The following is a 24,466-nucleotide window of genomic DNA, read 5'->3' on the forward strand; positions in this document are numbered from 1 at the left end:
GTGAGGATGGGAGGGATGCCATGCGTCCAACTGAAACAGTCGATAAATGGGGAGAACATAGGTTGACTGCATTTTTGAGAAATAAGATAGTAAATGAAAGGCTAGAAACACAACAATAATTTATAGGGTAGCAAGAAGAGTTGAGAGAAGGCATTTCTAGGACCTAGGAAATCCAACCACACTTGTAGAGCTCGTGAAAAAGGTGACATTGAGGATGCCAGAGCCTGGAAGCTAGTTCATGAAGTGGATCCTGGAAGGCCAGCAGGGGCAGGCTCCAGGGCAGAGAGGAAGGGAGTAACCTTGAGAAGAAAGAGCGCTCCTGAAACAGGGTGGAAATAAAGAGAAGGACTAAAGGAAAAGAAAAATTTAAAGTGAGAAGGAGGGAAATCGAAGGAGTTGTTGTTCAGATAGAGGGTAAGGATAACAGCTGAGGGTGACAGTGTAGAGTTGGCACATTTGAGGAGAATGAAATGGTGTGAACAGCCATAAAGCTATGAAAAAAGAGACTGGCATTAATGGTCTAAATGATGCCAATTAGAGTAAATCCATGGTGAGCCTACAAAGTTCAGCTTTGCCATGTTCGTTCAGCAAACTTCTGTTGTCCAGGATCAGGGGGCACCAAAAAAGGTGGGATGAAAATTGGGTTAAGTAATTCAATACATCAAACATATTTTTACTTTTCTTTCTTAATAATTTCAGGTTTTTACCTCAGGGTCATTGTTTTAAATAACTATTGTCTCAATATAGTAGCATACTGGTAAATGTAGATGTTGTAAAAGATAAGGCTGAACTCAAAACGTATGTGGGAAGTAGTTTGTTTGGTTTGTTGATTTATTTTAAAACTAAATTTAACATCTCAGATACAAGTGGAGTGCTAACATTTACTGCCCAACAGCTAAGAAATGCCAGACATTTGCTAGGGCACCACATAAATATGTAACTTGCTTTAATTAAGTACGCTAACGTTCTGGATCATTTATTCAGCAATTGTACATGTACTAACTGCATCTCTCTGCAACATAATATAATATGCCATGTATAGTCCTTTCTCTCCTTTATCTTACATCCAGTTGTGCCAGTAAGACATGAAACAGATGAACCAGTTTAGCAACATTGAAAGGAGAGTATAATGAAGTACCAATATGTTCCACAAATTTTCGGAGGAATGAACAACACGAGCTATCTTTGGGATAATGGGCAGGATCTAGATGGAAAGGAGTGGATATTTCAAACCATAGCTGACGTGGGCGGGAACCACGGCAAGGAGGTGTAACTACTATGCAGGGAGGTAAAAGAGAACGTGTGAACCGGGCACCTTGGGATTCAGAGGCTGGGTGGGGTTGGGAAAGATGGTTGGTGGAGGGAGAGGACGGAAACACATCTCTGAGAGTCTCCATCGTTAGTTTATCTGCTAGTTCGAACTCCTCCAGGTTGTTTTGGACGTGAAATCATAACTATGACACGATTCTTCATACAGTTTTTATTATTTATATTGTTGTTATTATTTATATTATTTATTATTATTTATAGTAATCCATCATAATGATTTTGAAAACATGAAGTCTGTGAATATCAGCGTTCTCCGTTATCATCGTCAGTCCCTCTCTGCCAAGCAACTCTCAGCTGACCAACCTGTTAGTACGAGTTAGACTGGAAGCTACCAACTTTGGATCAAGCCACAAGGCCTTTAAGCAACTGATACTTTTTCTTTAAGTCTTAAAATATACTAAATAAATATGAAGAGGTGGCAATTTAAATTTTTAAAATTTCTCTCTTAAAGCCAGAAACTGAGTTCAGATGTTTTTACTGTTTATAGCTCTAAAAGCAGCTAATGGGTTGATGCCATTTTATCACACCTCCTGAAAACAAAAAGAAATGGCCCGCTAAATTTTACTTTAACATACGCTTGAACAAAATCTGCCTGAATATGTTCTCTAACCCCCAAACCTCCAGCGGGTCAGCTATGACACGAGGCTGACTCTGAATCAGAAACCCTGGTCAGTGGCCTGAGCTGTAAGGGATTTCAGGAGTCCACTTCCTTTAGGTCTCCTCACCCCTCTCCAGTCCCTGGCTCTTCACACAAAGCAGCTAGATGGGGAGTCTGGCATGTGCTGCCACATCTTCTGGCCCACACCTCCCACCACACCTAACACTTCAACAGATTCCTTCATCCATTTAACAAAAATACCTATGGCGCAGCCACCCTGCAAGCTACTAGGGCCCAGTGTAAAAAGACAGGCATGGTTCCTGAAGTCATGGAGCTTATAACTGAGCAGGGAAGGCAGACGGTAAATAACTATGAGGTTAATTGTTAAATTGTAAAGATGGTAAGTACTCTGGAAAAATAATACAGGAAACTCCTAAGAGAATAACCTAGTTTGGGGGCTTAAGAAAGACTTTGTCTATCTAAGGAATGCTACAGATGTAGCAAATTTATTGCCCCATGAAAATTCTAGAATGTAAGAGAACAAACAAATTATCATCAACAAATACTTTTCTTGTACTTACTATGAATCATACACTCTCATAAGCATTTTATAAACATTAACTCTATCCTCATAATTTCTTTAGGAGGTAGATGCTATTGGTATCATCATTCTCATTTCATATATGGGGAAACTGAGGCACAGAGAGATTAAAGTAACTTGTGCATGGTCATATAGCGACATAACGTCTTAGCCAGGATTCTCACCCAGGTGCTGTCAACCACCACACTCTGCTGCTTCTCTTACACCGCCATATAAAGCACAGGGAGAAGCAAGCACATCAAAGTATAAAATACACTCTCATTAGCTTCAGTACATTTGTCTTCTGCTTTCAATAGCAAAATTCAATCAGATCAAGGATTACTAAATTCCACCAAAAATCAAAGTGGAGCTGGATACTATTTTGAGATATAATTTATATTTTTCCTCATCTATTTTTTCCCTCACCCTTTTCCATGTCAAGCCAATAGACAGCTCAGCGCGCTACTACCTTAACTATGGAAAGTAAAGTAGCCCCTACCCTTTTTGGCTTTTCTTTCTAAAAATAAACCTAAGCCCAGAGAAGAACTTACACTGTTTATAGAGGTGGCATAAGGGAGAAAATGTTTGGAGAGTTTCAAAACAGTGGGAGGAAGAGAAGGACTTTCCCCGGGAGGGAGGTCCTGGAGCAGGAGTCAGATGTAGCCCTCAGGAAATATCCAGGCAGGCACAAGAGCCTAGAGCAGAACAGCTGCAAGTACCGGCTATGACTGGCAAGGAAGGAGGACATGGACGCATCAGATGGCTGCCATAGTGGAAGGGACAAAGCAAGTGAAAAGAGACAATGGATGTGAATTCAGTAGTATACAATCAGGAAAATACTGTCTTCGTCCGTGTTCCGGTTGTTGTGTCCTCCCTAACGCTTGGCAACATCTCAGACAGATCCCAGAGCATTTCTGATCATTTTCAAGCTTAGCTACAGTGTCATCTTCAGGCAAGCAGAGATCTAACTCTAATTTCCTGTTTCAACTAAAGCTTCTCCTCTTCTCTCAACTGAGGTCTGACTCCTGGCTTTGTCTAGGTACCAAGAGCAGGAAACGCAGTCTCTTCTACTGATGTCTTCTTCTAAATGCCAGGTCCCAACACCACGACCTCCCCTCCCCACCCCAATGTGGAGGAGGACGCCTGAGAGGAAGAGCAAAGGCCTTTTTACTTAGTTTTTGCTGTTTGTAGTTCTGTCAAATTAGACTCTCTCTCTTTTTGGCTGTATTTGCAGATTATTTAAATACCACCCAGTCAGGGAACTCCAGTCTGCACCATTCTCTAGTGGGAAACCTTCCCCTGTGACTCCTGCCCTCTGGGGGCGCACCCACAGTTTCTTCCTGCTGGGGTCCTTTCACTTCAGCAGGCAGCCTCTTGAGCTGGCTCAAACCTGGCTTCCCTCTAGTGTTCACCCGGTGATGTGTGAAATCCCAGAGCAAGGACACATTTTGGGGCAGGGGAGGTTTCCAAGAACAGCAGAGGTTAAATTTTCCTCCAAGCGGGAATGATGGGAAGTCCAGAGTCAGAAATTAAGTTGAGTTATAGAAAATAAATGGATATTTCTCGCAGAGTTATGTTTGTAGTTTGAGAGGTTTTTTTTTTTTTTGTAAGCCTACTATATGAATGCTGCCCCAGGAATTGTGTAACCCACAGCCCCACTCGTCTATTAATGTAGGCCAGGAAGTTTTTGCCCACTGCAATGCATTTGCTTGGACTTCCTTGGAATAGTTGTAGAGGAGGAAAAGTCAATTGCTGTTATCCTATAGGAGGCTGAAGAAACAATTTACTTTCTAACCAACGTGTAACCACAGAAACTGTGGTATGCAATGAGGAGTACCTTCTGGTTTCTCATTCAATGGTTTACAAAACAGTCTTCTTCAGCGGAGCAAAATGGAGAAAGATTTCTTCCCATCGCCCTCTCTCTTTCTTCTTTTGTCAATTGATCAGTAGTAGCTCAAAATCCTCAAATTACTGCTATCACTAATTGTCACAAAGTTGGCTTCTTTTCACCACCTACTTTCTAGATTTTATCTTGTCCTCGTTAGGCAGCAGGGGATCATGATGTTTTGACAATTTTCTACTCTATTGATCTTCTCTGTTAATTTTCAAGACAGCTAACAAGAAAGTCCTTTAGTCTGTGTTGGGAAAAAAGTCTGGTACCTGGGCATTTATCCAATATTAATAACAGTTGTAAAGGAACAAAATTTCATGCTTAAAAGTATATGATGCCACTGTGTCACTGCATCCCACTTTATTTCTAAAGAGCTATGAAATGCTGCTGGGTCAACTCTGACATGCTCAGTTAATGGGAAAAAGAGAACAAAGAAAACAAAATTTACATAATGGGCCTGCCAATTAAAAAGAAGGCAGCGTGGTTGGGGTTCTCTCAAGAATTCCACATCTATGTATTCTGCCTGTCACTCTGGCTTTCTGACTTGTCAGATCTTTTTGATTTTTCAATTACACATCTCTGAACACTTAGAAAGGTAACAAAACCTAAACCTAGCAAATCTGTTAAAACTCTCAAAAAAGAAACAAAAAAGCAAGGAAGGTGGAACAGAAACAAATGACTGTTCTCAGCTCACAGCACAGAGTGTGCTTTGGGGAGGATAACATGGTGTTATCACAATTTCAGGTCAATAGTTCAGACAACTCTTCTAAGGTTCATCACCTCAATTGTTACGAATTCTTTTACAATTGCCCTCAAAGTTCCCTATACACCCATGAATGCCTATTCAGTGAAATCGGCAGATAAAAAACTCTGATTCTTTAAATGTGTTCAAAAACATATTTTACAAACTAATTACGTATTTCAGATCAGCTAATTTTTCCCAACAAAATAGATGTTAGACATGTAGATTTTATGCCATGATATTTCCATTGGTTACTGACAGAAATATGAGGGATCCAATAGTGTGCAATACAATTAAATAAGACAATTTCAAATGGATGGCGGAGGGCATTTTGTCCTACTATGAACCACTTTATTTTCACAAAACCTATTACACACATATTTATTAGCCATTCACATATCCCCTAGTCACTTACGTGCTATGTGAAACATAGTGATGGGCTGAGAAATATTCCACACTGTTGTTCTCAATGATAATTAGCATCTAAATCGTGCACTGAGTGGGCAGTAGGTCCGTTAGACATCATAGCCGGCAACATCATCTACTGGGCAGCGTATCTGTGTGGGAGTCAAGTTTCTAAATTCCATTCAAGGCAATCCTCTCCTCAAAGTAAATTACATCTTTTGACTCCTTAATTTCTCCAGCATTAAAGATTGGGAGAAATGTTTGGGAAGAGAGAAACTTGGTGAAGATTCTCAAAGTCTTCTTTTACCAGAACTTTCCATTTCATATCGATTTATAATTTTTACACTAACTAGGTAGTTCTTAAACCCATTTGAAGAATCCTTAGCCTTGAAATCTTTAAAACACCTTAAGATTCTAGTAAGCTCCATAAGGTGATGGAAATAGGAGAGAATATAACACTCTTCTACATTGTATTTATAAAGTTATATTTGGATTTAGATAGTCTAACTTCTGTCTGCTTATTTTTTGTATATATTACTGTCTACTTTTTTTTGTAAATGCCTATACTTGCATATATTAATTTATAGTAGTTAAGCCATAGACCAGGAATTTTGACCTAAATTTCATGAGAAAGCAAAATAGGAACTTCTTAGCTGACTACAAGGTTAGTAGGGTGTTCTCAATTCTGGCTGAATAGTAGAATTACCTGAGGGATGTTTTTAAAACACTGAATCCTCGTGCCCACTTCAAACCAATCAAATCAGGCTTGCTTAGGAGGCTTGGGCATCAGCATTTTACAAACTTGTCCAGATGTTTCTGATGTGTAACTAGAGTTGGGAATCACTGGAAAAAGTAAACCAACGAGTGAAAAGAAGATATGTCTATAGCTGTGAAAGACTCTGGGGAACAGGACAAAAATCATGCTTAGAGAATAATGGAATTGCCTCAGGAGTGGTTGTGTATAAAAGGAAAAGCACGGAGAACCAATGAGAGTTTGATAGAACTAGGAGAACGAAGAGAACTGAGCTGGTTGGCTTCTAAGATCACCAAGTAAGAAGGACTTAGTCTGGGAAGGGGCTGAATCTGAATGACAAGACAATGATATCCAGAGGGTCTCTTGATCTAAGAACCATCCTACTCTGTGACTTTGTAATTGCCAATCTGCAGAACAGTCAACAAATTCTGCGCTAAAAGAGCCCTTGAGCACTTTTAAAAATTGCTATTCATGGCATTGCCAGGGAGAGGTCTGAGAGAAAAAGTTGCATCAAATGAGCCACTATTTGTTGAGCACTTTCTCTGTGTGAGATACTATGGAAGATATAAATAAATACAAGACATGGTCCTTGCCTGCAATGAGCATATTTCCAATGAGTCTGAAAGATAATAATACTAACAATACTCATGTTACATGTCATTACAAATTTTCACTTTCAAACCATTTTTCTATATACCCTTCTTCAACGCAACTTAAGAACTATTCAAAGTCTGTAACTAACTGTCATGTAGTGGGTCAAGCGGTAAGTGCCATGGTTTTAGAGAAAGAACGCATCATTATGGAGAGACCTGACCTAGGAGAAGGCTTCACAGAGGGCTTAGAGCCTAGCTGGGTTTGATGGCTCAATTGTCTATAGATAAGAGAAAGGAGAGTGTTCTTGCCCTGGAGATGTCTTTCCCTGGTGTTACTGTTGTCCCCTCGGGAAGTCAGAGACAGGTCTGGTTTGCTGATGCTCAGGAGGCCTCACTGCCTTCGTAGTGTGCACCAGCATCGACAGGATAGGTGACACCTCAAGTGAGCCGACTTCCACAACAGGCTGGATAACCAAACCTCTGTCCACACGGCTACCCCGTTCACAGTGCACTCTGAGAACTACACTCGCTATCACCATAACAACTTGGACACTTTACCAGGCCAAAGCAATCGACATCTTATGTAAAAGAGGAGTACCCTGTCTGAAAACATAGTTGGATATAGAATAAATGGTTTATTGATATTATATTATAAAACAAGACAAAATAATATTTTATGTTTCTGGACTTTATAGGCGCCCCCCTTTGGGCACCTAAGATCATTAAAAGCTAATGTTCTGGGAGAGGATAAATGCCATCAACAAGCCTCATCAAGAATGGGATAAGTAAAAGGAATCTGAGTATAGGCAGTAAAAGATAGAGGAGGGGAGAGACAGGGAGAGACAGAGTGCCAAGAAGAAGGAGGGGGCACCCACAAGGCAGCGGGGAGACATCCACCAAATGCTGTCTGCTTCATAATTTTCCTGAGGACTGTCTTGATGGAGGAGTCCTGGAGTTTTCCTACAACCGCAGCTTACCAATACTGGCTGTACACTGGTGTGGCCTGAGGAGCTACCCAGTGAGTTGGAATCGCTGAGGGGGACCCTGGAACGTACAACTTTTAACAGTGCTGCTGGTGGTGGTGCTGATGTGCAGGCACACACTGCTCTAGAACAGTCTTCTCAGGGAAGCCCTAGAATGGATCCTTGGAGGCCCACATCCTGCAGGTTGATCTTAGGCACCACAGAAGCTAGAGAGTAAAGAATCCCAAGGTTCACCAACTCCAATGTGCATAAGAATAGTCTGTTAAATGAAGATGTCTGGGTGCCAGACCAGAGGTGTATGATTCAGCATGTCTTTGGTTCAGGCCAGGAAGCTTTGTCTTTCACAAGCTCTATCAGATGATCCTGATGCAGGTGGTTCAAGGACCACAATCTGAGCAACACTGTGCCAGGGTGTTGCCTGGGCATGGATCACGAACCATCTTGCAGACGGTTGAGTTCACACTGACTGATAGAGAAGCCAGATGACCCAGCATGCTGAGTCCTCCCAGGGACGAGTTGGGGACCAAATACCCAGTCTCTCCTTTTCTACCAAGTGGATTGTATAGAATGAGCATTGCACACAATATGTAGACCATGGCCCCCTTCCTGGGAAAAGGGTTTCTCTTTTCCTCCTCTTCTTTGTAAAAATGGAAATGTGTTAGCTTCTGAGGTAAATCAGATTGAGGTTGGAAAGGAGAGGAGTCAACTGAGCAGAGGAGGTAAATTTTTTCAAAAGTGGGTTTCTTTCAATTTTACTAGGTGATGCTTCCATGTAGAGTAATTTAACTTTCTAGAAAGATTTTTTAAAATATCAAGATAGATGTCTTTGAAGGCAATTGTTTTGTTTATATTAAATACTTTTTTAATATCAACAGTAAAATGAGTTAAAATGTATTCATAAAGAAACAAACACAGCCACTTTTTAAAATATCTTGAAATCTTCATGACAGGCAATTTTTTTCTTATTTATGTCTTTTCTTGTTTATGTTGTGTATATGAATTCAACATGCATAGTTACGATCATCTGCAAAAACTATAACAAAGAGAAAATTAAAGTCCAGTAGATGGCACTATTTGCTACTTTTTACAAGTTAATCCTATGAGGAAACATTCCCCTCACGCCCAAACCTATTTGTTTTTACAATAATATAAATCCAACCTCCGTTTTTAAAAAGGATTACTTACAAGCAACCTAATCATTATGTCATTTTCCGGACCCACATTGAGTAACTCTGTCACAATTTATTAAACAGAAAATACCTAAGGATTATTCATCTTGTCTGAGAGCAGAAAGCATTTAACTTCCTCCCTTTCTTTTAGTGCTGCTAAGACAACAGTATTTCTCCTCCCACATTGGCCCCCAGACACATTACAGATACAATCTCGTCAAAAAACCCGTGGGTTAAAAATCAATTTCAGGCCAGAACTGCATTTGTGTTTAAAGGAAATGATGTTTGTATTGCGATTACACCTAATCGTTCTCTAACATCACTTTTTTCAAACATTATAATACATTTATGAACGAATATGTTATTGTGTCTTTTGACATGAGAAAGAATGAATGTGTAATCGATGTAGGCAGGTCACTGAAATCAGAAGGAGCACTAATATGGGTTTTGGGATTCCAGATCCAGCTCTAATTGTATGACCCTGGGTACAATAATTAACATTTCTGAGCATCATTTTTATCAGGTGTATAATTGTGATAACAATGCCTACTCCTTAGGGATATTATGAAAATGAAACTAGATAATGTAGGCATCCAGTACAATGCACGATACCTGCTAAGTACGCAAGTAGTGGTTATCTGTTGTTTATGTTGTTATATTAAACTTAATCTCCTCGAGCCAGGCATGCCTGACACAAAATGTTCTTTAAGAACTTCAGAAAAAAAAAAAATCTCACAATCTCCATTAGCAATGTATTTAGTCCTAACTTTCCCCCAACCTAAGTGATGCTAATTTACTGTGTTTTCTCATCATTAGCATCAAACCTATATTTTTAAGTTTCTTGAGGCACATGGAGGCAATTCAGCAAGCATCATTTACTGCTGAAGGTGAAAGCAGCTGTACCCTGTAATCTCCTACTCAGCTGCCAATACTAATTTAATACAGAAAGGTGAACACACGGCTGAAATGTTTAGTGCAGTATCTATTTTTCTCATCTTGGTTTAAGATTAGGAAAATTATATATTGTCTACAAAAGCTAGTATTGCTAGTTCGTGATAGTTTCCCAACATCAGGGCACTAAATACATCAAAATGCCAAGGTATTCTACTATGAATTAAAATTTAATGTCTGTTGGCATGCAATTTGATTAAAATTCAGAAGCCAAAAAGAAAAAGATTAACAAAATGAACCGGAATATTCAGAAGGAAGAAAAATACCAACTAGTGAAGAGAAAAGGGGGAAAAAAATCACCCTAACAACTTGAATTTTCTGTATTTATCTGTGTGTATTTGCTTCACTTGGTTGTCAATTTTAATTGGTTGGCAACATGCTGTGGTTCTAATGTATTCAGAATTTCCATTGTTATTTCTGCCATCTCTTACAGTGTCCCCAAATGCAGTCTATTCCTAGTGAATAATAAGGGCTTCTCTCATTAGAGAAAATAAATAGCTTATGAAATCTACTGTTAGCCTTTATACCTGATGACACAACTGTTTAGAGGTGCAGAAAATGGGAAACTGTCTCCTTCACAAATCGTATTTCCTTTGCTAAGAGCAAGGATGATTCATTAAGGTTGGCCCAGTGCTAATTAAGATTCTGTAAAGGTTAAAGCCAAGGCAGGTATATACCAAAATGTCAGAAGTTCACTACTGGTACTCACGTGTTTCCAATCCAATTGTTTTTTGGATGCCAAGACTATTTTTAAAAAGGAACAAATCCTACTCTACTTGTGTATATATATGTGTGAAAGTACATATATCTATTTAAATCTTGATGGTTTTCAAATTTAAGAGGCCACATGATACACTGAAAAAAGCATAGGCCTTGGAGAAAGACAGATCTGGATTCCTAGACAGATACTAGCATTTATCAGTTTTCTTACCTTGAGAACTTCTTTAACCTTTCTGAAGCAGAGTTTTGGTATCCATAAAAAATGAGGATATAAGACATGCCCTTCAGGAAGTGATTGGTGTATTTTATCCCAATGCCTGAAATGTAGGAGATGCTCAATACTTGATTAAAAACTAGAACATACATGAGCCATTAAACAACTTCATTTATGAAAATCTGGATTTGCAACAACAAAAAACTAGTTGTTGATAGTTAATTTTTAGCATAATTTTAAGAAATTAACAACAGAATCACTTTAAAAAGCATCTATTAGTATACTGAAATTTTAACAAAAAAACACGGTACAAAACATTATTAAGTACAGTGAAATATACTGTAGAATTAACAGAACACCAAAGGGTGAGGCATTATGTTGCTTCTAGGCCATTCATTTGTTCTGTCCCATTAATAAAAATGAACTCCTCTACTTGAGCAACACCTCCCAAGTATTTTTCATTTTTGGTTTAAATAGGACTGGTCGATACTATGATATTTGGGTTTGTTAATTTAGCTGGTGTCAATATGTATATGTATATGTTCTTTTGCCCTATTCAGAGATATTAGTTAATATGTGCCTAATCAGTTTATGGAAATTAAAGGTTAACAAAGTAAACACAAAGAAGACTTCAGAGTTATGGGGTAGGGAGTTGGGACCCACTTTCCTCTGTCATTTCCTCTACCTGCTCTCACATCTCATACTTCATGTGAAAGGCTGTGGACTAGCATCAGAGTTAAGTGCTGAGATACAAAGGAAAGAAAATAGATATGCTTCTTGACATGTTCACAGACCTGTCACGGTTATTGCTCTGAATTCCTGCAGCATCAGTTAAGAGCGCGGGGCAGAGATTGTGCGGGTCTGGATTCCTCTCTAGCTGTGCCGCTGACTTGCTGAGAGCCCTGGACAAGGCATTTAACCTCTTGGTCTCACTTTCTGCCACATACAAGGAGGCTAACAGTAAAACTGCCCTATCTAGCTTCCTCACAGTGTCGGTGTGATAGACAAACGAGATAATCGATAAGAGGATGCTTTGAAAATTGTAAAGTACCCACTTTATTTTCACCTTGCTATAGACAGAAATAATAATTTCCACCTATTCACCTCACATGGAGGCTGTTGCTTCTTGGCATTTATTGAACAACAATGCTCTCTCTCTGATTTACAAATAGAATTAGACAGAGTTCCTGCCCTGTGATTTTAAACTACGCAGACACGCATGATAAAAAGATGAGAAAACATTCAGGGTAGACAGTATTGTGTGATGATCATTAATGTGTTTATAAAAGGCCTACGCATTTCTTAGATGGAAAATGCTATGGGCATGTTTCACAGTCCTGAGCACATTTGCTTATTGTGCAAAAATAACCTACATAATGTAAAACAAGAAGAAAGCTACAGGAGGATTGAAAAGAGATGAGGTTGAGCGAAAAGAAGGGAATAAGTAACACATGGGGTAGTTGAGTCCATCAAGATGTATTGAACACCTTACTACATGCTTTGTACTATGCTGAGTGCTAGATGGGGGAACATTGATGTTGGCATGAGATGAACAGCAACTCAACTTTCAAGTGGATTCTTTATTTTCCTTTGGAAAGTATGCCAAGTAGTTCAGCTCATGGTTGACTTGATCCTATATTTAGCTTTGAAAATATTAATATTTTAAAATAGTAACAACTACAGTAATAACCCCCAAATATTTTAGCATTTATACAATGCCTTAGATTTACCAAATTTTTATGTGAACAATTTAATCTTCATAATAATTTTGTGAGGTGGGCATCACCATGATCTCTAATTTAGAGATGAAAAAGCTGGGAGGGGAGTTGGTAAAATAATTTACTCAAAATAAGGCAGTAAGTGGGAGACCCATGGCTTGAACCCAGGTTTTCTGACTCTAAAATGTGTTTTCCATCTTTAAGTCAACAGTCTAAAATAAAGCACTATTATAATGAGCTGGAAAAAAAAAGAAACCTGGAAAATAAATTAAAAAGCAAATTCAAAGCATGAGTTGCATTTGGAATCATTGTCCGTCAAACCCCTTATCTTATTCCAGTTGTAGAATTTACAAGTCAATTCCATAGGTTTCCAGAATAATGCAGTCATTAGAAGGATTTTGTGAAATAGTCTTTCTCGGCAAATACTGCCTTCTTAAAGAATGTCACTGTGAAGGTTTAATTGTGGATTGTGGTGCTACATATGTGTAGTACACATTTCCTTCATAGCATTGTAAGGATGCTCAAAAAAGAGATTGATGTGAGATTTACTAAAAAGTTTAAAGCATTTATTTTATTTTTATCTAGCTATAGGTAATCATCTGTAACATGAAATCTGAAGAGAGTGAAAATGGCTTTAGAGAAATATAAGCCAAACACAAAGTCATAACTGGCATTTCAATTTTAAAAATTAAACAAGATTTAATTAACTATATTAATGACAAGGCTATATGAGTAAAACACATTTACATAATTATGCATGGCTGTTAGCAAAAATCTAATGATTTCCAAGAAACTCAGTTTTCTAGTCTAAGAAAATATTACTCCATGGCCCCTTTGCCAAAGTTAGGGTAAAGACAACTACCCCAGTAGCTCTTGGGGTGGTGTCTTAGTTCAGGCTGCTATAACAGTACACCATGGACTGAGTGGCTGAAACAACAAACATTTCTCACAGTTCTGAAGCCTGGGAAGTCCAAGATAAAGGTGCTGGCAGATCCGGGGTCTGGTGAGGGCTCTCTTCCTGGCTTGCAGACAGCCATTTTCTCACTGTATCCTTACATAGTGAAGAGCAAACTCTCATGTTTCTGCTTGTAAGGGCACTAATCTCATACATGAGGCCTCCACCCTCATGACCTAAGTACCTCTCCTCTTAAAGGCCCCACCTCCTAATACCAATACCATCACATTGGGGGTTAGGATTTCAACATATGAATTTTGGAAAGACACAAATATTCAGACCAGAGCAGGTAGCTTAGCATTCTCTCTGTCTCTCTCTCCACAATAAGAACAAGATCTTTAACACAAGATCTTTTCCACAATAAGAAGAAAATCTTGCTTCTTCTCTCCTAAACTATTGTCTTCATTCTAGAAATCTAAGATGGAGATTGTCTCACTAAACCAGCTGCTAAAGGCCAATTTCCCTTTCTATTCATTTTTCCTTCTATAACTGTCATGGAATAAAGCTAAAAAATATATCAAAATAACCTCCTAGTCTGGATTTTCCATTCTGTAGTATCAGACTGTAGTATCTAGTATCTGACTAGAAGAATACTTGCTTGATCATCAGTGTCTGGCTTTAGGAAGTACTGTCTATAAGTATTTTTATTTAGACCTATTTATAAAGAACTTCAGGGAGGACAATTCCAACGTCTTTCTTATTATCTTAATTTGGATACAATCACTTCCTTTGTCAAGAAAGTCTTATACTGTGGGGCCAGCCCCAGTGGCCTAGTGGTTAAAGTTCGGCACACTCCACTTCAGCGGCCCAGGTTTGGTTACTGGGTGTGGAACCACACTACTCTTCTGTCAGTGGCCAAGCTGTGGTGGCAGCTCATGTAAAAAAAAAAGGAAGAAGATTGGCAACAGATGTTAGCTCAGGGTGAATCTTCTTCAGGGAAAAAAAGAAAAAAGAAACTCTTATACTTTGACTAAATCCTTTATATGCCACAGATTAAGAAATATAAAAATACAGACTGAATCTTTGCATATGAAAACTTGACTCTTGGAAAATCTTAAATATGGGAAATAACTTGCATTCATTTATTTCTAAAGACTTGTGATTTTCATGACGTGAAACTCATTGAATGTTTCAGGCTGGGTCACATAAGATGCAACCCGTTGATGAGAATTTCATGGTCTGGGGTGTGGTCCACAGTTTTGTAGAATCAAAAAACTGAGGATTGGTCTGGCCCTCATTCGCTGTAGCTGAAATCACAAGACACTGATTTACAAGGGCGAATGTGGAGTACGATATGATGGGTAGGGAGCTGAGCAGGAAGGAGGAAAGGCAGATGTGCACCTTTTCTGTTGGGCTGTTCTTTTTCAGATATCAATGTATCTGAAAAGCTTAGTTCCGATAATACTTTTTGTATTCAGAATACAGCTCAGATATGGGAAAAAAGTAAAAAGAGTCTATTTGTAGTGAAAAGTAGATGTCCTTAAGACTATGCAATGGAGTTCTCTTTTGAACAGAGAAGAATCTACAAGTGGTCACACTGATAGAAACAAGAAGAAATGGCTGACATCTTAAGAAATATAGAGAAAGCAGACATGTGAACTCAAAGGTCCATTTGGTGGAGAAGGAGGGTATATTAGTCAGAGTTATCCAGAGAAACAGAACCAATATATATATTTAAAGAATTTTCTTTAAAGAGATTTATTGGCTCACATGATTATGGAGGCTGAGAAGTCCCACAATCTGCTGTCTGCAAGCTGGAGACCCAGGAGAGCCAGTGGTGTAGCTTGTTGGAGCCTAAAGGCCTGAGAACCAGGACAACAAATGGTGTCAAGCAGAGAGAGTGCATTCTCTCTTTCTCTGCCTTTTTGTTCTATTTAAGCCCCCAACAGACTGGATGAGGTCCACTCACAGTGGGGAGGGAAATCTGCTTTACTCAGTCTACTGATTCAAATTCTAGTTTCATCCAGAAACACCCTCACAGACATACTTAGCCAAATATTGGGATACCTGTGGTCTAGTCAAGTTGACACATAAAATTAACCATCACAGAGGGTAAATCTTATACATCGCCATGATCCCTTAGCGACATGTCAACATTAGGGAAGAAGGAAATGCTTAGTATTATCTCATTTAATCTTTCCAAAAAGTCCTAAGAGGTATTAAATTATCCCTATCTTCAGATGAGGAAACTGAGACTTATGTTAAGAAACTTATGCAAACTGACTTAGAGAGTGACAGACCCATGATTCAAATCCAACTCAACCTGATCCTATTCCACAATATTTTTATTTTCCTGTGCTCTCTATATTACTATTAAATATTAATATTTATTCTAGTGATTCCAATTTGTGAAGATTAGGTTAAAAGATATAGAGAATAGTATATTTTAGCAGAACTGTGACAAAGTATAAATTAAAAACATTTTGGTACTTATTTTCATGTTTCTTAATTATTTTGGCCAAATATGGTTTTATTATATTAATATAAAGGCTGATTTTTGAGAAAGGAGTCAAAAGAAATGAAGGGGAAAGTATCCATCTCTTTGAGCTTCACCCAAGCCAGATATCACATATGAGAGGCATTCCATGGCTGCTCAACTCTCATGGCCTTCGTTCTGGACCACTGGCTTCATCCTGTCTCCCAGTTTCAGATTCCCTGCTTCTGCCTTCACCCTACCTTTCAGGTTCAATGTCGTAAACTTGGCACCTCTCAATAAACACTTTGCTACCTCTTTCTGTCCAAGGCTACTTCTCAGCCCAAGGTGGACCTACACAAAGAAACTTACAGCATCCACCCAGGAAAAAATCAAGATAAGTGATCCAAGAGTATACATTTCTAGTTGCTAAAATTCTCTGATTTGCTAAATATGATGGCTTTCTCCTTTGATTAATGCTAGGGACATGCTATCAATTCTCCAAAGCTTTTTAATGCATATTGTTATGCCACATATACAATTTCCAAGATTATAGCTTCTCTCATATGTTGCATTTTATTATCTCATTATTTTTTATATGAGTTGCACATACAAGGTGGTAACTTATTTACTTAAAACTTTCATAATTCACAATGTAGGGTGTATATTCTTCAGAGAACTGCTACAGATAATTGATCTCATCTTGTTTTCTTTGTTTTCCTTCTTTCCTACCATTAATTCTTTAGCTTTCATTTTAAGAATAGCATCAGAGGTCTTGGTCTCTTATACTTACAGAGTAGGATAGGCTGGGTTGGGGTTGTTTTACTTTGGGAACCTGTAGCCCCCAGTGCAACTAGCAAATTGGCAAAGTTATAAACATTGTTATACGTTTCATTAATATTGATAAATTCCTGGGTAAAATAGTGAACACGTGGTCGATTGCAAAAGTAGGAGATTCTATTGGAATTATAGCCAATATTTGCATTGTGAAGGACTGTTTACAGACCCTTAAAAGCAAAATAAAACAAGCTCCCCCCATTTTGCCTGCTGTAATTGACCCAAAACATGAACTCAAATAATTCCTCTCCAGGCCAACCTTCTGCAGAACCAGTAGATGGTTACTCCAGTGAACACTCTGGTTACTTATTGAAATCAAGAATCTTTTCTGCTCCATCAGGGAATGCAGTACCACATCCAAGGTCGGAGCTGGACCTCATCTTAGAGGTGGAGGTTAAGCAATTCAAAGCATCCACAGAATGGCCAGAGGCTAAAGAGCAGGGCTTGTGACTCCAGAACAAGTCAGCTCAAGGTGAGATTAAGTTTTTAAAGGGCCATTAAAAAGTACTCATTGTTAGAAGTGGTGAAAGTGGGGAAATAAAGAGGGAAGGTTTCAAGGATGACTAGTTAAAATCTTGTTCAAAGGATTTGCTGAGCAAAGAGCTCATTTTGGAAAGAAAGAATGTGAAAGAAAAAAACCCTACTTTTGAATGTTTTTGTGAAAGTGTTTAACTGTTTTTGCTAAAATGCTAGCATGTATTTAAATAGCTGAACTTTGACTGAATGACATTTTAAAAGAATAAACACATGCAAAACGTCTGGGAGGGTATAAACCAAAATCGTAACAGTGGTTGGTCCATGAGAGGTGATGTTACTGGTCCATGAGAGGTGATATTTTTTCTTATTTATACATTTCCGTATTGCCTACTTTTTTCCCGAATGAGTATACACAGTGCTTTTCCAATTAAGGGGGAGAAAACAGTGAACTATTTTCATTTAAAAAAAAAAAAGAAAGTTTACAGTTGGCATTAATCTGTAAAATAAATGTTCGCCTAGCTAAATTAGAAGGGGAAAGCACCATTGGGGAAGCAGAATCTGTGTGACAAGAAAAACAGAGACTCCTTAAAAACAAATGAACATGAAAGCTTGGGGTTTGCAACAGCAGCAGAATTTACAGAATTACGGCACCTCTAGAATTATGGAACCCACAGTTTCCTGCATGTGTCTGTTTCGCAAACTTCTGGTTGTCTGTGGTTTTCTTAAAATATCTTTGGAAGGGAGTCCTAGGATTCATCAAACCAGTTCACTGTTCTTTAAGTTATAGCCTAACGAAGTCTTCCAGAATTTCTACAGAAGCTTCCCAATCCTGTACATGTTCTAATTTTCTGCCACACACGTTTGATTTAGATCCAAGATTGCACAGAGTTACTTAGCTCTTACAACATGAGGGACATTTTCTCATGTTACTTCACGTAATTTTCTTAACCACTGTGGTGGTTGTACTATTCACATTACACACGAAGGCCAACAGAAGCTCAGAAAGTGGACTGCCCAAAGTCTCAGGGCAAGTTGGTAGCCAGGCTGGGATTGAACTCAAATCTTAGAACTTGGTGCCCAGTGCTATTTTTATATGGCACTAAGACTGCCTCTGGAAAAGTAAAAAGATCTGACTGACAGTCCTGGTTTCCCCCCGTGAAGCCTCTGAGGCCCCTGGAGGGTCAGCTTCTATAAAGTGTTCAATGCATGGATAGTTGGGCTTTCAGCAGCTCTCATTAGGTGACTGGCTTTATGTCGATGCCACCCTATAAGTGGGAGAGGAATTCATGATAACGCTGCTTTTAACCACCTAAAACTTCTTGTTTCCTTGGATTATTGCTCCTCTACTCTTAATAATTTTGTCATGAATGGAATGAAGCTGTATTTTTAAAAGTTATATTATCCAAAAATAATTCTGTGTTAATAATTGAAAAGAAACTGAGAAGGCAAAAATTAAGAAATTAAAAAAAGAGTAATAATAAAATATTATGTTAGAATTATCCAAGAATAGACTCCTGGGACTTTGTAGATAAAGAAATTTCAAAATACTTGGATGGTCCTATTAATTCTCTGATCAGTTGAATATAAACTCTAGCATATTCTAATTGATTCCACTCTGCTTCGGCATCCCCAGTGACAGGTAACCCACAGCTGCCATTGCCAACACGGTCCATTTTTTCTGTCGGTAATTCTCTTCCTATCCCCAATCTAAAATTCAAGATACAGTAATGGATTGGCTTTTTACATTATACATCATGTGATAATCTGAGTGATTACTACTAGGAAATATGAATGAAAATATGCATATATAGGGGTCCACCCAGTGGCATGGCAGTTAAGTTCCTATGCTCTGCCTGGCTGGCCCGGGGTTCACCAGTTAGGATCACAGGCATGTACCTACCCACAGCTTATCAAGCCATGCTGTGGCAGGCATCCCATAGAAAAAAAGCAGAGGAAGATGGGAGTAGATGTTAGCTCAGGGCTAATCTTCCTCAAAAAAAAAAAAAAAAAAGCATATATACATTGGCCACTAATAATCAATTTTCAACCAAAATGGTTTATTTATTTAAGAAATGGCTTCATTTAAATCGTATTGGTAATTCAAATGGAAGTTTGTTGCACCTGGTCAAGTGATAAATTATGTTTCTGTTCACTTTTTTGTTCCTAAGAATAATGATAACTCGACTGTAGGCTCCTGAAAGGCAGAGACAGATTGGGTTTTATACTTTATTGGAAATAACCACCGAATGAAGAGCAGAACTGATTATGAAGTAGGTACTCAGTAAATGCTTGTTCAGTTTACTGATTTGCTTACGCATGTTCTTGGTGTTGACAATCAAATAAACTATTAGATTAAAAATGGAAGTGAAGATATTAGTAAATCCACCAATTCATTTCTTTAGCCATAAATATCTATGTGCAAAGGATCTATGTTAGTAGTGGTTAACCTGAGGTAAAGAGGGGGTTCCTGTAACAGCCTAAAATCTTATTCAAAAATTTTTTGTATGTTCATACCTTCACCTTCCTGAGAGGATCCATAGCTTTCTTCAGCTTCCAGGAAACCTATAACTTCATACACTATTAAGAACCCATTGGTAATTAATATATTTACCTACACCCCAAATGTCAGCACTGATAACTAAGAAAACCTGTTTACTTTTGCTTGGAATAAACTATAACCTTTTTTCTCTGACTTTTGATTTTCCTAAAGATGCTTGATCTCCAGTCAGAATTAAGTTGCCCTGAGTAATATCCAGAATAAAGCAACGTAGAAAAGCACGAATACAAACAGGATAACTTGGACTTCTCCTTGTTCCTGTGCCACTCTGTACTGAGTTGGTACTGTGTGTCCAGGTGCAGGTCAAGGTGTTTTTTTATCATTTAAAACCCTAATGGACCAAATGATCTGGGATCTAATTATGGGGGAAATTACCTGCATCCTTATGCGTGCTCACAGCCACTAAAATGAACAGCAGCGCTTCAGCTAACGGTCCCTGCCTTCTCGCTCCAAAGAATTTGGGGCACTCTGCTCCCAGCATGAGGAGCTGACTTTGGAATTCATGGCACATCTCACAACCTAAATTTACTTCAGAGGTAGAAAGCTTTTGTTTTCTATTTAGACTGACAGAATAGATTAGTGAGTTGTGGTCAAATCAGTTTAAAGTTTCTCTACACACCCTACCCTTGCCCAATCCTGTGTTTTTAAGGAAGTTAATGTTTGACTAGTTTATTGCATTGCTGCAAATTGAAAGAAGCAGCTATGTTAAGGAGCACTCCCTTTTCAGGAAAAAAATAGGACCTTTATAACTATGCTATTGATTCTCAGGCCAACCGATAATAACACATGAAAATGAGTCTCTCGGTTAGTACATTTTATTATTATCATATAGTACTTAAGTAACCTGAGGAGCTGTGGTTTACAGCATTTTAATCCTAGCTGTTCCTCCAAAGTTTTATCTTTAAGTGGGTCAGAAACACTATATATCTTAGATTGTTATTCATTCCTTCTATTGCTTATCTTTTAAATTAACATATACTAAGATTGCTATAAGCCTACATTCTTATTTTCAAATGTTGCCTTCTTATAAATGTTTTTATTTTTACAAAGACAAGACTGCCCCCTTTGGTGCTCATCAGAGAAGTACGGCTTTGTTACATTCTTTCATCCCACCAAGTGAGACAAGAACTTGGGAAGCTGGGCAAACCCTAAAGGCAACTTTCTAAGGAAAACAAAGCTTTAAAATTCTTGTGGAAGATTTTGACCCATACCCATTTAAAGGTGGGCTGTAAAGAGTCCATTTCAGGTATCAGTGTTTTTCTGCTCCTTTTGCAAGTTCTAGAGTTTCCTTTCAAGTAAAAATTTTGAATATCTAAGTTTTCAACATAACACAAGTCACATGAATTCCATACCACAACAAATGGCTTCTAAGAAGACTGTAAATTGAGTGAGAGAAGAAAAGTCATTTAAAGGGACCCCCACTAGAGAACACAGCAGCACCCAAATAAATCCATTTTAATTTTCACTTTATTTCAGTTATATTTCAAAGCTGTGATATCATGAGTGGAAAGAGAAGCAGCTCATAGAAGAGCCTGACTTCAAAGAAACTGAAATTTAGCATGGAATGTAAAATTGAGGACTTTTGCTTCTAAGAGGGTGATTGTAGAAATACGGAAGTTGAAGGCTTGGGGCTATGGCAGAATTATTAGTCTAGGGTGATTCTGCAAGTCTTGGTGAGCGTCCATGAAGCAATGCTCTTTACAAGAGAAAAGCTCCTACCTGACTATTAAAAACGTGCATTTCTCTTAAAACTCTTTTCCTTTCCTTCTGCTCCAGAAGGGACATTATAAACTGCTAATGAACAGTGACTTTGACCTTTTGAGAGGTTAGATTTCCGCAGGACTGAAATAAAGCATGCTTTAGTCTTCTCACACTCAGAGCATCCCATTGGGTTCCCTGTAGAGTGCTCTTTGCTTGCACCCTTTGACAAAGTGCACAGTGGGTCAGTATTCTCTGCAGTCTGTCTTTGCACTGGGGCTCTGGCCGCCAGAGGGGAAAACAGCCACCCACAGGGAACCGGCATAAGTTAAAATCAAGCAAGCCTAGTGGGATGGTAATGACTTTCCCAGCAACCAAGTCTTTCCTTCAGGATGTGTGAAGCTAGAAAACAATGTCATTCATTCAACATTTATGGAGAACTACAATGTACACGGGACTATGCTAAGTACTGGAGGGCATGGAAAAGTATGCAAAACACAATCCCTGCCCAGAGGATTCCCGCTGGGAAGGGCATTTCAAGTATCACCCAGACCTTACGACCCTTCAAGAAATTCTTGGGCGAATAAAATTGCAGTCAGAATTTAAAAGAAGCATGGAAAAGAATACCGCTGGGACAATCTGTCTTTTAGGAGGGAGGGCATGTAAATGTGCTTTAAAAATTTATTTCTAAGGTATACAACGTGGCTCGGATGAATGAGGGAGCAGAGAGTTGAACCCGCCAAGAGAGGCGCCAGGCTGGCCGCACTGGCCCCTTCCTGGAGGAGCCTGACTTCAAAGAGGCACTGCGCGGATGCCTGCACAGTTAGCTGAATCCGAACAAAGAGGAGGCTGGCACTTTCACCTGGGAAATGGATTAACTTTGAGGAAAAGTGGCCTCGGAGGAGGAAAAAGGCCACGTTCCACCTGGAGTGAGAAGCAGCCGCCCTGCCCCCGACGGTGCCAGCTGACCTCATCCGCGACTGCCCTCACGCTCGCTCCCCCTCCCCGCATCCCCTACCCCGGCGAGGCAGTGGGCCGCGCTCGGCGAGGTTCCACCGCCCACTCCACGCCCGCAGCCCTTGCACACGCCGGCTCCAGCCGGTAGTCGGCCACGTGCGCCCGGGTCCTCCGCTCGTTCCCTCAGCAGGCCGGGCGCCTCCAAGGTTGCAGTAGCAACCGTGGGGTCCCGATTTCTGTCCCCTCCTGCACAGCTGAGAAGTCCGGGCAGCGGCGGCGTTGGCGGGAGCGAGCTGTTCGGCCCCTCCCTAGAGGAGGCAGCGCGACCGTGGGCTGCGGGCGCCGCCTCTGCTGCATCCGTGGCTGCGCGCTCCGCTGGGCTCAGCCCCGCTTGGATCCGGAGCCCGCGCGCCGCGCTGCCTTCTCTTCCTCGGCCGCCGCCCAGCCGGCAGCTCCCCCAGCCAAGACGCGCGCGTTCTAGCCTCCTTCCCCGGGTTTACGGATTTCCGGGGGGCGAAGAATTTTGCCTCGGTCCCTACGAACATCCCTCGACCTCTCTCCCCCTCCCCTCGCGACTCCCCCACCTCGTGGGCGCGCGCGCGCACACTCACACACACTCACACTCGCAGGCGCGCGTGCGCACGCCCGCGCGCCCCGAGCCGCGGAGTCTCCAGCGCCGCTCAGCAGATCCCACTCTCTCGGGCGCCGCTACTCACACAGGCTTCCAGCCGCCACGGGGCGTCCTCTGTCTGCGGCAGCGGCGGCAGAGGCAGCGGAGGGAACGGCAGCTGCAGCCCGGCCCCGTCTGGCAGCTCCGCGCCCGGGACGGAGTCCGGGAAGCGGAGAAGGAGGACGCCGAGGCAAGGAGGAGGCGCGCCGCGCCCGGCGCCCGGCTCCACGCGGCGGGCTGCCTCTGCTCCCCGCACGGCGGCCCCAGGTAAGCACCTCCGCGGCCCGCAGCATCCCTGGGGCGTTGGGGCTTGGAGCCGGGGTTTCTCGGTCCCGCCCTCGCTGAGGCACCGGGACAGAGGCTCGCAGGGGAGTGGGCTCGGGGGGGAGGGGAATGGAGGTAGAGGTGAGGCTGGCAGGGAGGGGAGCGTGGGAGCGTGGGGGCTTCGGCTCAGCCCCCCGCGCCCTTCCCTGCTCTCCCCAAGCTCCAGCCCTGTCACTTTTACGAGCCCAGGGGTGCCGTGCACCCCAGACAGCTGTTCTCCGCTCTCCCGGCCTCCGCCAGCCAGGGTTGGCTCCCGGCTCCGCGCCCGCCGCGCGCCTCCCACCTCCCCTACACCTTGGACAGCGCACCCCGCCGCCCCCTGCACAGCACTCGGGACCGCGTCCTGCTCGCGCCTCCCTCCCGCTGCCCTCTTCTTTCCAGTTTGTCACCCCCTCCCCCACCCCGCATCCCTTGTCGTCCCTGTCCTGGCTGACTCTGCTCTGGTGCGGGCTGGAAACTTTCCTCCCCGCCTCGTCGGCGCTAGGTACTATTGTTGTTATTTGTGACTGTCCCCTTACAAGGGGAACTCAGACACCTTGGATGGGTCTTCCTCGGAGGGAGCCTATCCTGTCCTGCCGAGCCCGGGGCAAAAGAGGCACTGGGCAGCTGGACTTGGCGGCTGCCAGGGTGCAGAGCCCGCGCCTGGGGGACTGGAAGCCTGCCGCCTCCCGGCCTCTCCAAACTCCACACGTGCGCGCCTCCCACGAACGCGGCCCCTCCCCGGCCACCCAACGTCCTCCCCCTGCACGGACACGGACACCCCATAGGTTGGACACCCGGTGCTCGCGGGTCCTGATTGGTTGAACACATAACCCCGCCTCCTTTCCGGAGGGGGGTGGTTCTGAGTGTTGTGGTTGTCATCCCGCGGCGCGCACATGGGGGAAGCGGGGTCCACAGGTGGGGGAGCCCTGCTTGGTAGGATCCCTGCGTC

The 24,466-nt window shown here is 41.3% G+C and overlaps 1 protein-coding gene and 1 long non-coding RNA gene across 13 annotated transcripts in view; one reads left to right on the forward strand and one right to left on the reverse strand.

Annotated features, from left to right (window-relative positions):
- Positions 1 to 7,580: 7,580 nt before the first annotated feature.
- On the reverse strand, positions 7,581 to 20,422 carry LOC123289927 (uncharacterized). The gene is made up of 3 exons (XR_011506711.1): positions 20,262 to 20,422; positions 10,927 to 11,032; positions 7,581 to 8,908 (listed from the first exon to the last, which is right to left on the reverse strand). It is a non-coding gene; the product is annotated as an uncharacterized lncRNA (long non-coding RNA).
- Positions 20,423 to 22,665: 2,243 nt separating this feature from the next.
- The window catches only part of ENOX1 (ecto-NOX disulfide-thiol exchanger 1), a 533,277-nt gene continuing 531,476 nt past the window's right edge, over positions 22,666 to 24,466 (forward strand). For 4 of the 12 annotated variants that reach the window (XM_070480828.1, XM_070480825.1, XM_044779940.2 and 1 more), the window contains exon 1: positions 22,722 to 23,478. The gene's annotated coding sequence lies outside the window, so the exon portion shown is untranslated. Of the gene's footprint in view, positions 23,479 to 24,466 lie in introns of all 12 variants that reach the window. The other 8 variants (XM_044779942.2, XM_070480824.1, XM_070480830.1 and 5 more) reach the window with 7 other exon arrangements.

Source organism: Equus asinus, chromosome 11, assembly GCF_041296235.1.
Source record: "Equus asinus isolate D_3611 breed Donkey chromosome 11, EquAss-T2T_v2, whole genome shotgun sequence".
Lineage (NCBI taxonomy): Eukaryota > Metazoa > Chordata > Mammalia > Perissodactyla > Equidae > Equus > Equus asinus.